At 39.8% G+C, this 12,608-nt stretch overlaps 1 long non-coding RNA gene across 2 annotated transcripts in view; it reads right to left on the reverse strand.

The window, feature by feature from the left end:
• Positions 1 to 12,608, reverse strand: part of LOC123283110 (uncharacterized) — a 53,674-nt gene that overhangs the window by 14,937 nt on the left and 26,129 nt on the right. Inside the window, exons 2-3 of one of the 2 annotated variants that reach the window (XR_011501574.1) lie at positions 2,446 to 6,107; positions 194 to 359 (exon numbers count right to left, since the gene is read on the reverse strand). This is a non-coding gene — a long non-coding RNA (uncharacterized lncRNA). Of the gene's footprint in view, positions 1 to 193; positions 6,108 to 12,608 lie in introns of both variants that reach the window. The other variant, XR_011501573.1, reaches the window with a different exon arrangement.

The following is a 12,608-nucleotide window of genomic DNA, read 5'->3' on the forward strand; positions in this document are numbered from 1 at the left end:
GAAGCAGCCACATGCTGTAGGTGTCAGAGCCACCAGCAACATGGGCCTCGTGACTGCATCCTAGGGACCTTCTCCTTGGAGCTTTACATGAATGAGAAAGAAAGCTCAACTGTGCTAAGACGCTGAGATTTGTGAGCGAATACAATGCAAACAATACTACAACGATTTATTGTAAAAAGTGCCAAGAGCTTACCGTTCAGGCCTTCCAGGGAGGCAGCACAGAGAGTGGAAATCACTGGGGTTTGCAGTCGCACCAGCATGTCCTGGGTTCAAATTTCTGCTGCATCGCCTCCTAGCTTTGTGGCTTTAATTTTCTAGCTTCAGTTTCTTCAACTATAAGATGGTAAAGCCAATGCTTTCTTGAGAAAATATCATAAAAATTAAAGAAGATAATAAATGCAAAAACCTTAGAATAATATTTGGCATATAACAGATCTATTACTGATTTTTATTATTAAAAATAAATAGGCTAACTTTACATTTTTAATACTTATTAAGCTGCAAATGATTAATTCTAGGTCTTTTTAATTAAAGCTCATTTTATCGTTTATAATTAGTTGTTAATTCCGTAAGACTTGGTTTTATAACTAGCTAGTTTTACCTCACTGTCTTTGAACTCAATAATTGGCTTTGCTGGTTTTTAAGCTGAGATAATCTTTTCCCTGAGTTTTCTGATTGGACTAGCACTACTAAACGGACTGGTATCTCCTCGTGTTCGCCAACACAAAGCCCAACAGGCACTCTGGACAAAATCTGAAATCTGCCCTTCCTCTTATTGCTGATCAGCGATTGATCAGCTCTCCTGGTAGAATCTGAAAGTCCCTTTCATTTGAAATGGGATAACCATCAAATCACACTATTGCTGTTAAAAGCCAGGCTACTCACCATCACAAATGCCGAGATGAAGGGATGCTCCCCAGACATTCAGAACCTGGCCGCCCCTAAAGCACAAAATGTTGGCCCTCTTTCTGACTTAGCTTGCTATATAACAGGAAAACTGAAGCCTAATTTGAAATCACTTCTTTAAAATAATATTTGTTGCAATGACATTTTAATCAAATTTTTTTAATTTTGAAAGTGATCTAATTAAGCTACACTTTCAGATATAAATTCTTCCCTTAACTCTCTTCTCAAAGAAAAAACTAAAACTGGAAGTGAATCCCTCATTCCTTACTGATTTGGAGCTAATCATTTTGTGCCAGTTTCTAACCTTAGTGATAAACCCTAAAGACAACAGTTTACGTGTACGAGCCTCCTGGAGTTGTATGCAAAGCTCTGTGCGTTGTGCTTAAACGCACTTCTCTCAGATCCCAAAAGGTCTTCAGGAGCTCATATAGGTGTTCCATAGGGCTTATGTCATTGAAAGCAATAAAGGCGTGTTTCAATTTCTACTACTTTAAAAAATCAATAAGTAAAGTATCTAATTAACATTTTCCCCTTTAAAAACAGTATTTTGAGAGCCTCCAAGTACAATTCAAGACAGTGGAGATCCGAAGAGCACGCCCATCTTCCAGTTTCCCACACCGCCGTGTGTGGCCAGCTGCCAGAGAGCATGTGGCCACTAAACGGTTGTAGAGCACTTTATTTGTAGTTGTCAACTGCTTAATTTACACCCATAATGGACTATCGGTTAAACTCGAGAAGTTTAAGGAACATCAACATTCACACCCAATTTAAAGAAGAGCATAAAAGTGATAATAATTCTCAGATCTCACCTCCAAATGATCTTTTCCAAAATTCTAAACCGCGTTCATCTGATAAAAATTCCTATCTAGCACCTCAAGATGTCTCCAACTTTAAAAAGAAAGTTGCTATTACATTAAATTTGGCTTTTTGATTCATTGGACAAATGGTTATCCACATCTGTAAGGCATTATGGACAAGCGCTTACAAAATAGCAGGCAGAAAGTATTTTGTATCTCATCACATGGAAACAAAACACGAAAAAGGTACAAAATAAAGCAACTGCTTTTGATTTAAAGCACAAAATGCAAGAACGTCAAACATCAGATTTTTTTTAAAAAATTTTCTTCTATTTTAGATCCTGCAAACAAGGTGATAGGGCGTTATGTAGGGCCTGGGCCTTGCTTGCTCAGCAAAAGCCCCCAGGCCCATTGCAACCATGCGTCCTTCCGGCTCCCTTCTGGGCAGGCAGCCCAGCTACCGGGATTTGTAACCATCTGGGCCTGGCCAGCCCGAATCCTCCCTTATCCCATGTGAAGAACATTGCGTCTTACAAGGACAGAGAGCCCCTCCGTGTCAGCTACTATTCCTGGGAATGCTGGTCGTACCAAGGACAGCCCCTTAGCAAGCACGCAGCCTTGTTCCTCTGCCGACTCAAGCAAGTTTCTCTCAGGGGGCAGTAGCGGTGCGCAACTCTATGTCTAGCCGGCCACGCTGGACACTCTCCCTGTACATAAGTCCCAATAAATCTATATGTCTCACCCTCAGTCTCCAGGTCGTTTCTTCGGTCACTCGGCACGATACCCCGCCGTCCTAGCCCAGCTGGGCCTGCGGCCTTACACATTACGCCTGCAGTTTGCTCTTGGAAGGGTCATGGGAAAAAAACTTCTTTGTCCCATTCTGCCACCTCTTCTGAAGGTTTGAAATTCATTCAAAATTTTAAAATTTATCTAAATTTAAATATCTATTTTATCCCAAAATCAGCCACAAAATAATGTCATTTTTAATTTATTTGTTGAAAACCCATCATCTAGCAATTTAAAGTAATCTGTATATTTCTTGCTAAATACATCTAAATCCTTTTAGATCATTACATTCAGAGTGTGTTACACTTAGAGTGCATTAAAAATACTGCAATCTTTAATATTCTTACCTAAAATAAGATTTTTTTAACTTCACATTACTACCTCATCATATGACTTTCAAAAATGGAATGAAATGATGAGATTTTATATTACCGTGAAAGGAGCTGGAACATCAGATAGGTTCACAAATGCCCTAGCTCCGTTGTGTTCCTCATGGATCAACGACAGCAATGGGAGACACGTAGTTTGCAGTGTCTCGGCTCCAGCAGAGACACTTGTCTCTCAGAGCAGAGTATACAAGGGTAATTTGGAGCCAAGAGATCATAGCTTCATGACTGCTATAACTGGAAGCCATAATTTGGAGTTTCCCAATGGACACAATTGTTCAATTTTCTCCAATGAATGAGCTTAGAAGGCAGGTGGTTATATTGGTCCAGGATTGCAAGTTTGATAGGCAGGTGCAGTAGGAAACAGAGGGCAAGTGAGTTGAAAGTCCTGGCGAGAGAGTAATTTAAATTATTCACTGGATAGGGTAGGTCCAAGATAGGTTTTTTTTTTTTCCAGTGGAGAGAAGCTAGATTTTTTTGAGGGTAGAGAAGTGTTGGTAAGAGAACTTGTGAGTAAGATACTGAAGTGGTGGGCAGGTAAAGATCGTTGTAGAAAGAATGGCAAGGAAACTGTAAATTAGAAAGCTGAAGAGATCACCCAGAGGGATATTTAAAATACCCAGATTGACAGGAGTTAGTGGTAGAGAGGAATACTGTAATCTAGATGCTGGAGTTCTGACTGATTTGGGGAGATTAACCAGAATGCATCGTTAAGAAGAGATTTTGGAGTTTAAATAGCAAGGCTTTAGGTCCAAGTTCTTCCACGTACTAGCTCATCATGGACAGATTATTTACTTCCTAGGGTTAGGGTTATCTGTAAAATGTCATTAATAAAATTTCATAGGATTTTTGTAAGGATTAGTGAAACCTACTTAAAGAAACTTACAATAGTGTTTGAATAGAGAAGGCTGTGTTTCTCTACGCCCTTTAATTTCTGCTTGTACACCTGAGCTCATTTCTTTCTTGTAAGACCTTGACAAATACACCCAGCTGTTATCAACACACACTACTAACATTCTCCTTTCCAGCCTGTCCCCGTGGAGTAACAAGACACAAGTCTGTCTTCTGAGTTAGCATAGGCACCCATCTTACCAAGTTTTACCAAATGGATTAGGTGGAGCTTCATTTTCCAGCCTCCAGTCTCAGTGTTCTCACTACCCATTGCTCAGCCTTAAGCCAATGTTATGAATTTTAGCTGTTTTCATTGCAGCCCGCTTCTGGGTGTGAAATTCTATTATGACCAGGATATTTAATGCTACTGCTAGCATTAAATGTTTTGAGCATAGCTGAAACTGTTGGAAGAAAGGACAACCCCAGAACGATGAGCCAAGAGGGAGGAAAGGAAGAACAAACCTGAAGGAAAAGCAGGGAAGTGACACAACGGGCAGGGATGAAGAGATGGGGAAGGTAATTAACCAGCCTGAGCTCCAGTTGGAGTCTGGGGACAAATGAACTCCTGGAGTGTTGAAACTGGGTGGGGCTTTAGGTGTCGTTTGGTTTGATGGCTAAGATGTTTCATTGATCAGAATTCTGGTTTCACTCCCTCTCCAGGCCTGTCAATTCTGAACCTTTAAAGTCAGCCTTGCTGCAGGACTTCTGAGCCAAGTTTTGACTCCCAAGCTCTGTTGGCAAGAACAAAATTCACAAAAAAGAGGAGGAAACTGACTTCTATCGGACAAAACCTGGGATTGAGTTTTGTCAGAAATAATTTTACTGCTTGAAAGAAAACTGAAAATCTGTTCCAGAATTATGCCTTTCAGCAAATTTCCATAATTCTGCCATCATACATAAAAACTGATTCCTTAAATCTTCAAAAATAAGAAGTATTACTGTCATCACTATCATGTAATCACCATCACACCACCACCTCCACCCATGGTTTTCATGGCCCATCGTCACCATCTCTTTCTCCCCGTGCCTCTCATCATTAGAGATTTTTGAGTGCTTACTGTCTGTAGGACATTGTGCTTGGTGGTGGGCTTGCCTAAGCACACAGGCGCAGTCTGAGGCAGATCTCTTTAGTCCTCTTAGGACATGGTGGCAATGAGAAACGTGGGTACTCTTTTTTTATCTTAAAGCCTTATGTGCTCATGAAGTGCTGACCGCAGATTCCCTCTCCCACCTGCCCCCTGGGGGGTTCTATGGGGTCAGACAACATTCCTTCCCATTGCATTAGTTTCAGGGATCACGGTGTCAATATTAAATTGAACTCTCCCAATCCCCCCAAAGCTGTTATCAAAAAGGAAGGAAAGAAAGGAGGAAGAGAGAAATAAGAGGCTGCATTCAAATGAGAAAATTGATTAGTTCACAAATTATGAATAAAAAGGCCCACAATTTACCAGATCCACAAATTCCTCAGAACCTCTGAATATATTACCTCTTTAGAAGAATAAATATTAAATACACACACACACATGTGTGCGACAGCTTATATGGCTCTATTCAAAGAATATTTAAAGCCATTTACATTATTAGTACTAACAGCTTTCTTTATACTGAAGCTGAATAAGCAGAATCTGCCTCTTTGTGACTCCTGTCCATTTGTTCAGCTTCCACCCAAGGAGATAGGGCCAGTCTCATTCCTCAACTATTCTGGGTTCGTTATCGTGACTCCCATCAACCTGTTCTCTGATCTGAACACTCCACGTTCCTTCTACTCGTCCTTCACTGAGAAGACTTCAGGTCTTTTGGCTGCTTTTCTCTGAAGTACTTAGTCCATCTTGTCCACGTCAAAAGCAGCATTCCTGACAACAGAGCACCCGTGCAGAGCGGACCGGCACTCTCAACACCGGACCCTGTACTGCCAGGACAGTAGTCCCCTCTTATCCACAGAGGTACGTCCCAAGACCTTAAGTGCAGGCTGAAACCACAGATAGTACCGAACCCTATACATACCATGTTATTTCCTATACATACACACCTATGATAAAGTTTAAATTATAAATTAGGCACAGCAAGAGATTAACAACAATAACTGATAATAAAATAGAACAATTATAACAATATACTGTAATAAAAGTTATGTGACTGTAGTCTCTATCTCCCAAAATATTTTATTGTACTGAACTCACTGATGATGATGATGACATGAGATGATAAAATACCTGTGTAACAGGATAAAGTGAGATGAATGACGTAGGCATTGTGACCTAGAGTTAGGCTACCGCTGACCTTCTGACCATCCCTCAGAAAGAGGATCATCTGTTTCTGGAGCATGGTTGTCTGCGGGTAACTGAAACAGTGGAAAGCGAAACTATGGATTAGCGAGGACTACTGTATTGCATCCAAGGATGACATTGCTCTTTGTTTCTTTTTGAAATTTTCAGCTGGAGACCCAGTTTTGCGTTTGCTATGAAAGAGTTACCACCACATCAACTTTTATGCCTGTGGCTATTTCTGCCAGCGGCTCTTCCTCAGCAGTTTCCAGCCAGCTCATGTTGTGCCAAGATGTGCTGCGGCGTATTTGGAGTGATGTGTATTTAGATCTTAGAGTTCATAGTTATGCTCTGCAAATAAAGTATTGTTGTGGCTGCTAAAACATTTACACAAGAAATGCTCTCCAGCTGAGTGAGTTAGCTTTGCTGAGTATGGTCCTCTTAGGAGCTCATTCTAGAAAGTGTAGGACTAGTCTGTACAGTGCTGTTACATTTCCTGTCTGAGGTCAGAATTGTATTGTTTTGGACTATTACAAGAGTTAGAACATAAAATAGATATATAGCATGATTTTTTTAAAGACAAGAATCAGAAAAATCTTTGTCTATAACTGAATTAAGAGGTGACAACATACAAACCAGCAAGATGACAACATCGGACCAATGTATCACAAGTCATTTTAACTACACAAGCAATAGAACAGCTAATGTTTGCTTACTGCTTTTTATTTGCCAGAGACCATTCTAAATGCATTATATCTATCATCTCATTTAATCCTCACAATAACCCTATGAGATAGGTATCATTATTATCTGCATTTACAGATGAGGCAGTGGAAGCCCAGAGAACTTCAGAATGTGCCTTATGTCCCACAGCCGGTGAGTGACAGAACGAAGATTTGAAACCAAGCTATGTTGAACCCATACCACCTCCTGATTCCCATTAGTTCCAGTCAAAGGCATCTGACTGAAAAGCCCAGTGACAGTAAGCACTGGGAGAGTGTGGAAATGGGCTAAAAGACAGCGGGCAGGAGTGTCAGCTGGGAGAAGCTACCAAGAGAGATGTGGCACTCTCTATCACCAGCCTTACATTTACCCACAGAAACCGAACATGTGCGACACGTATGTCCAGCAAGGTCAATTGAGGCGATGTAAATAATAGAAAAAAAATAAAAATGACCTACTATTCAACCAGGGGGATTGGGTAAATAAATGATGGTACATTATACAGTGAAGTTATTGTACAATCATTAAGAACTAGGATTTAGATGTCTACAGACATAAAAGGTATAGATACAGTTTACTGAATATGCATGTACAAAACAGAATCTAAAATATGATATTGTTTATAAAAAGGTACACATACATTTCATATATATACACATACTCATTTTTAAAAGGTCAGAAAGATATAGACTAAAATGAAATCAAAACCTATCTCTGTATGGTTACATCAGTCGTCGTTTTTCCATTATAATCACCTGTATTTTTTCACTTTTCTACATTAAACATGAAAGTTTTAATCTTTTTTTTTTATTTTTTTTTTAAGATTTTATTTTTTCCTTTTTTTCCCCAAAGCCCCCCGGTACGTAGCTGTATATTCTTCGTTGTGGGTCCTTCTAGTTGTGGCATGTGGGATGTTGCCTCAACGTGGCTTGATGAGCAGTGCCATGTCCACGCCCAGGATTCGAACCAACAAAACACTGGGCCGCCTGCAGCGGAGCGCGCGAACTTAACCACTCGGCCACGGGGCCAGCCCCTTAATCTTATTTTTAATGACTGATAAGCTGTATACTATCTTTCAAATAAAAGAAGAATCCAAAACAGTCAGGATAATGTGATTTCATCTTTGTAAAAATTTGTATAGTTTATATCAATGTTATATTACATTATAAGAATATAGAATAAATTCACCATTATCGCTGAGTGATAGGATTAGGGATTTTATTTTTCGTCGTTTTGCTTGTCTGTATTTTTAATTGTATGCTGCTTTTATAATTAAAATGTGTTATTTTAAAAGGATCTATTATTAACAATAAATACTAATGAGTTGTATGAAAAACAGAGTTCAAAAATCACACAACCACAGCACAAAAAAAAGTTTTAGTGCTCAAAATGGGTTTAACAAATTTAAATTGTTAATTCTCTCCTAGTGCTCAGAGACTTGCCCGCTGTGATGGCCAGGAAAGACTAGAATTAGAACACTAATACAACTGAAAAGACAAGGATTTCAGCAGCAACCCCGAAATGTCCTTAATACAGAACACACCAGGAAAGTCATCCATTTGTTTGTTTCTAGGACTTTTTTTAAGTGACAAATGGGAGGGAGACATTATAGCTTTATTATCATATGAAAGAGATTCATTCAATAATAGCCTTAATATTTGCTAAATGCAACTACCTTGAGATTTCTCCATAACGTAAAAATTAGCTTTTCAGCCAAATATGTAAAAATTGCTTATTGTACATTTGTGTAATAATAATTCCATGTTGTCTGTGCAAGAAAGTTGTCAAAATAAGGAGGCATAACTTGCTAAAATACAGACTCTAATTGAATCCCTGCGTAGCTCTTATGTTCTTTCCAATAGTTCTACATGAAACTGACCAACAGAAGGCAGGAACAAGAAAAAGAAGAGCTAAATGCAAGCTGAACAAAGCTCATACAAGGGGAACAATTTGTTGTCAAAGAACAGGAAAGGATATATGCTATTTAAGGTTAAATAACAAACGAGGAACACTAAAGAATCAATAGTTTTGACAACTTAGGGCAATTACTCTGTAGAAAAAAAGAAAATCAAATGAGATTTAAAAAATTCACAATAATAAGAAATTCAGAGTTACTTGAGTCTCACTTTATTCTAGTAAAATATGTAGCGAATCTGTCTTGCATTGAAAATGTAGAGGTGGAAGACAGTTCCAAGAGAAATACCCACCAAAAACCACAGTGGCCTGCTAATTTTCTCTAGGCTAGAAGGTGTAATCGATACTCTTTCCAACCGTTTGATTAAATGATTAAAGAGTTAAAGATGCCCAGATACTAAAAGCTTCACTTGCCTAAGATTAATGGGCATCCTTGCCAGAAAACAGACCATTTCCAAAAATAATGAGTAAGTGGAACCAACAGAGGCTGGATTGGGCGAAGTTTTGTTGCCTTATAAGCAAAGAAGAGAAATACTTTAAAAGTCTTTGTAATATACGGTTTCAAGGCAGAAGTTATCATTTCCCCCTAAAGAAGCAGTGCCGTGGTACAAATCCAAGGGCACGAGTCACATAGAACACAATGGTGCTTCTGGAACAAAATGGTGACCTGATACTGGGCAACGCAAACAAAAAGCTGACAAAGCAGACCCAATGACACAAAATAAATGCCATAAAAGGGCACACAATTTTAATGTCCTCAACAAGAAAGGATTGGACATTCTACTGACCAAGCTAAATATCTCAATAAAAAGCATTGCTTAAATACACAAGAAGATTCTTTTTGTGTGAAAAAGTGTATTGTATTCTTTGTCATATAATTTTTCAACTGACTCCCTGTTTGCAGACCTAGCCTCAGCATAGAAACACGACTACATCAGGAGGCAATCACAGCGTTGGTCCAGACAGGTTGGTTCTATCCTTCGGCAGTCAGCCACAGGATGAAGGTGAGGAGGGTGGAAGACACCAAGCCCCGCCAAAGTTTCTCTTCAGTATGCCCAACATTAGAGTCGCTCCATGGAATTAAATCATTATACCTCTTAAATGCCCCTGTGAATGCAACTAGGAGACACACAGGCATTTATTAGTTAACATTGCACTCAACTGCAAGTACCAGTTGCCTAACTCACCCGAGAGGGATTTATTTATTTCATGCCACAAGTCTTGGAGGAATCTCTACAGAGCTTGTATGTCACCGACGACCCAGGTCCTTCTGTATTTTTGCTCTGCATTTCTGGGTGTATGACTTTCTTCCTCAAGCTCACAGAATGGCCACTGCAAGTTCTATTTGCTGTTTTTCAACAAAGTAGGCTGGTAACTCCAGAAACCAGACTTTTAAAAGCCCCCTCTCTCATTTTTCCCAGACAAGTGTAAGACAGCTTTTGATGCATATGATTACTGCCTACATTAGTTTCACTTGCAGACTTAGAATAAACCGTTCCCCTGAGCTGGCAATGACATTGCAAAGAAGAAATTCAGGAGTTCAGTTACCAATGCCTCACCTTTCAAGATTCTTTAATTTGGAAATGGGGAAAGACCTCTAGGTAAGAGCCAAATGTCTCAAAGCCAAGGGTAAAACGCCCATATCACTCACCAATTGGGACAGGCCACCAGGGTGAGCCTGGAACACCAGCCTCCTTTCTATGCCGACTCGTAAGAGCAGGAGCAACCACAAGGAGACGAGCTCTGATGATAGATCAGAAGCTGTGGTGAGCACTTCATGCTTATTGCCTGAAATCTGAGCAACACCTGCGTTCAAGGTACTTCTGTTGGCCCCATTTTAAAGCTGTAGTACCTGCGGATCAGGTTTAAGTAACTTGACAAAAATCACACAGCCACGAGGTGACAAAGCTGGATTTAAACCTAGATTATGTGAGTCGAGGAGGAGACTGAGACTCAGACGTTCGTAGACCCTTTCTCAGGACAGTGGCGATAGGCTAACAGTGTTAGTAAAACACCTGTTGCTCTCCCAGCTGAGAAGACTTCCAGCTGAACTGGAAGAAAGGGCAATAAATTGCAAATTCAACACAGACCCTTAGCTTACAAAAACTGTTTGTCTGAATAGCACCATTTTATAGGCCCAGGGATCCTGAGCCACATGGCTTTCAAAGATTAAAAATATATATTAGTTGCTAAAAGCTTTTGTATCACTATTGTATCTTCCCATAGATTAAATATGAGCCAATATAAATCACCATCATCAACTTCACTTAGATATTGCATTCATTCCACAATTTGTCTATCGCTACAAGAAAAGTCCTTGTTTGATGACCACACCAAAAGGATGCGCCCCACCCTCCCCCCGGCACCCGCCAATCTGCTTTCAGTTTCATTAAAGAACTTATGAAATGTATGGTTTGATAAGTTTAACCAGAAATTTTCAATATTCTTACAAGTCTTTATTATTTAAAAAAAATCTAAAGAAAAGGGACAGACTTACTAAATCAGGGAGATAGTACGATTTACACTCAGCATTTCCAATGGCATGCCTCCACCTCTTTTTTTCTTTTAGTATTTTTACCCACAAAATAAACCCAGAGTGCTGTCTACTCTGGATGTAAATAACTGCTCGCACCACAGTAGAGAAAGGTGGGAGGGGAAGCTGGGTCACAAAAGCACAGAGATGATTTTCTGTCCTTCCAGGTCTACGCCGGTTGTCTAGAATTTTGTTTGACAGATTCTGACAAAGACACGATGTGGGCTCGTAAGTGATATTCCTGTCCTTTACTTTACAAATGTCAAACCATTCCCCAAAACAGCCGGGAGCTAAATTGTGAACCATAACACTCTTACAGAAAACCATCAGAATAAAAGCTGCCGCTTTCTATGCCTAAGTCTTCCCACAGGGTGTAGGAAATAGCGATTATAATATAAACCTCTCCTTTGCCGCCATCCGCACATGCAGGATCCTACTGTCGTACCAGATGCAAGTTCATGTGAAGGAAATGAAAAAGAACATGCTGAAAGATGTTCAATCACTCCACAGGGGCTCATGATCTGCAGGCTGGGAACACGACCTGGTGGAAGACACTTGGAAGGATATCAGAGAATACTCACAAATACTTCAATGGTGCTTACTCTGCTGCTGGTGCTGTTGTAAGCTTTATTTATTTATTTGCTTATTTACTTATTTATTTAGAGATAGTGTACTTAATTAACGAGCATATATATATATATATTCATTTAATTTTCACAACTATCGTTCAAAAGAACTACTATTGTTATCACCCCCACTTTACAGGGAAGGAAACTCAGACACAGAAAGGTTAAATGACTTGTCTGAAGTCACACAGCTCCTACAGCTGGGATTTGGCCAGGTCACTTGGCTCCAGGGTCCATGCTCTTAACCCCAAGGCCACACTGATGCTCTACCCAAGCAAGGACTCTTAGAAAAGACTGCTATTTACTTCTGAACTACTTACAACAATTTGATTACATCTTACAGAGGACAAAAAAGAGACATGCCCATTTTATTTGGTGCCTTGCACTGTATGAAGATTATCATGAGGAATATTTTCATGAAATGCAACGGATAACAATCTTCCAAAGTAGATGGTGTACGAAGTTAGCTGAGCTATCAATGGGTCTTAATTTTATGATTAATTTAGACAAAGTATGTATGTTTTTTCACCTGTAAACAAAAAACAACGAGTAATAAGGCCTGGTCCAGGGGCATAGTGGCTAAGTTCACTCGCTCCTCTTCAGCAGCACGGGGTTCACTGGTTCAGATCCCAGGCAAGGACCTGCACACTGCTCATCAAGCCATGCTGTGGCAGTGCCCCACATGCAAAATAGAGGAAGACTGGCACAGATGTTAGATCAGCAACAATCTTCCTCACCAAAAAAACCCCAAAAAACAACGATTAATAAATTTGCTCAGCACT

This window comes from Equus asinus, chromosome 2, assembly GCF_041296235.1.
Source record: "Equus asinus isolate D_3611 breed Donkey chromosome 2, EquAss-T2T_v2, whole genome shotgun sequence".
In the NCBI taxonomy this organism is placed as follows: Eukaryota; Metazoa; Chordata; class Mammalia; order Perissodactyla; family Equidae; genus Equus; species Equus asinus.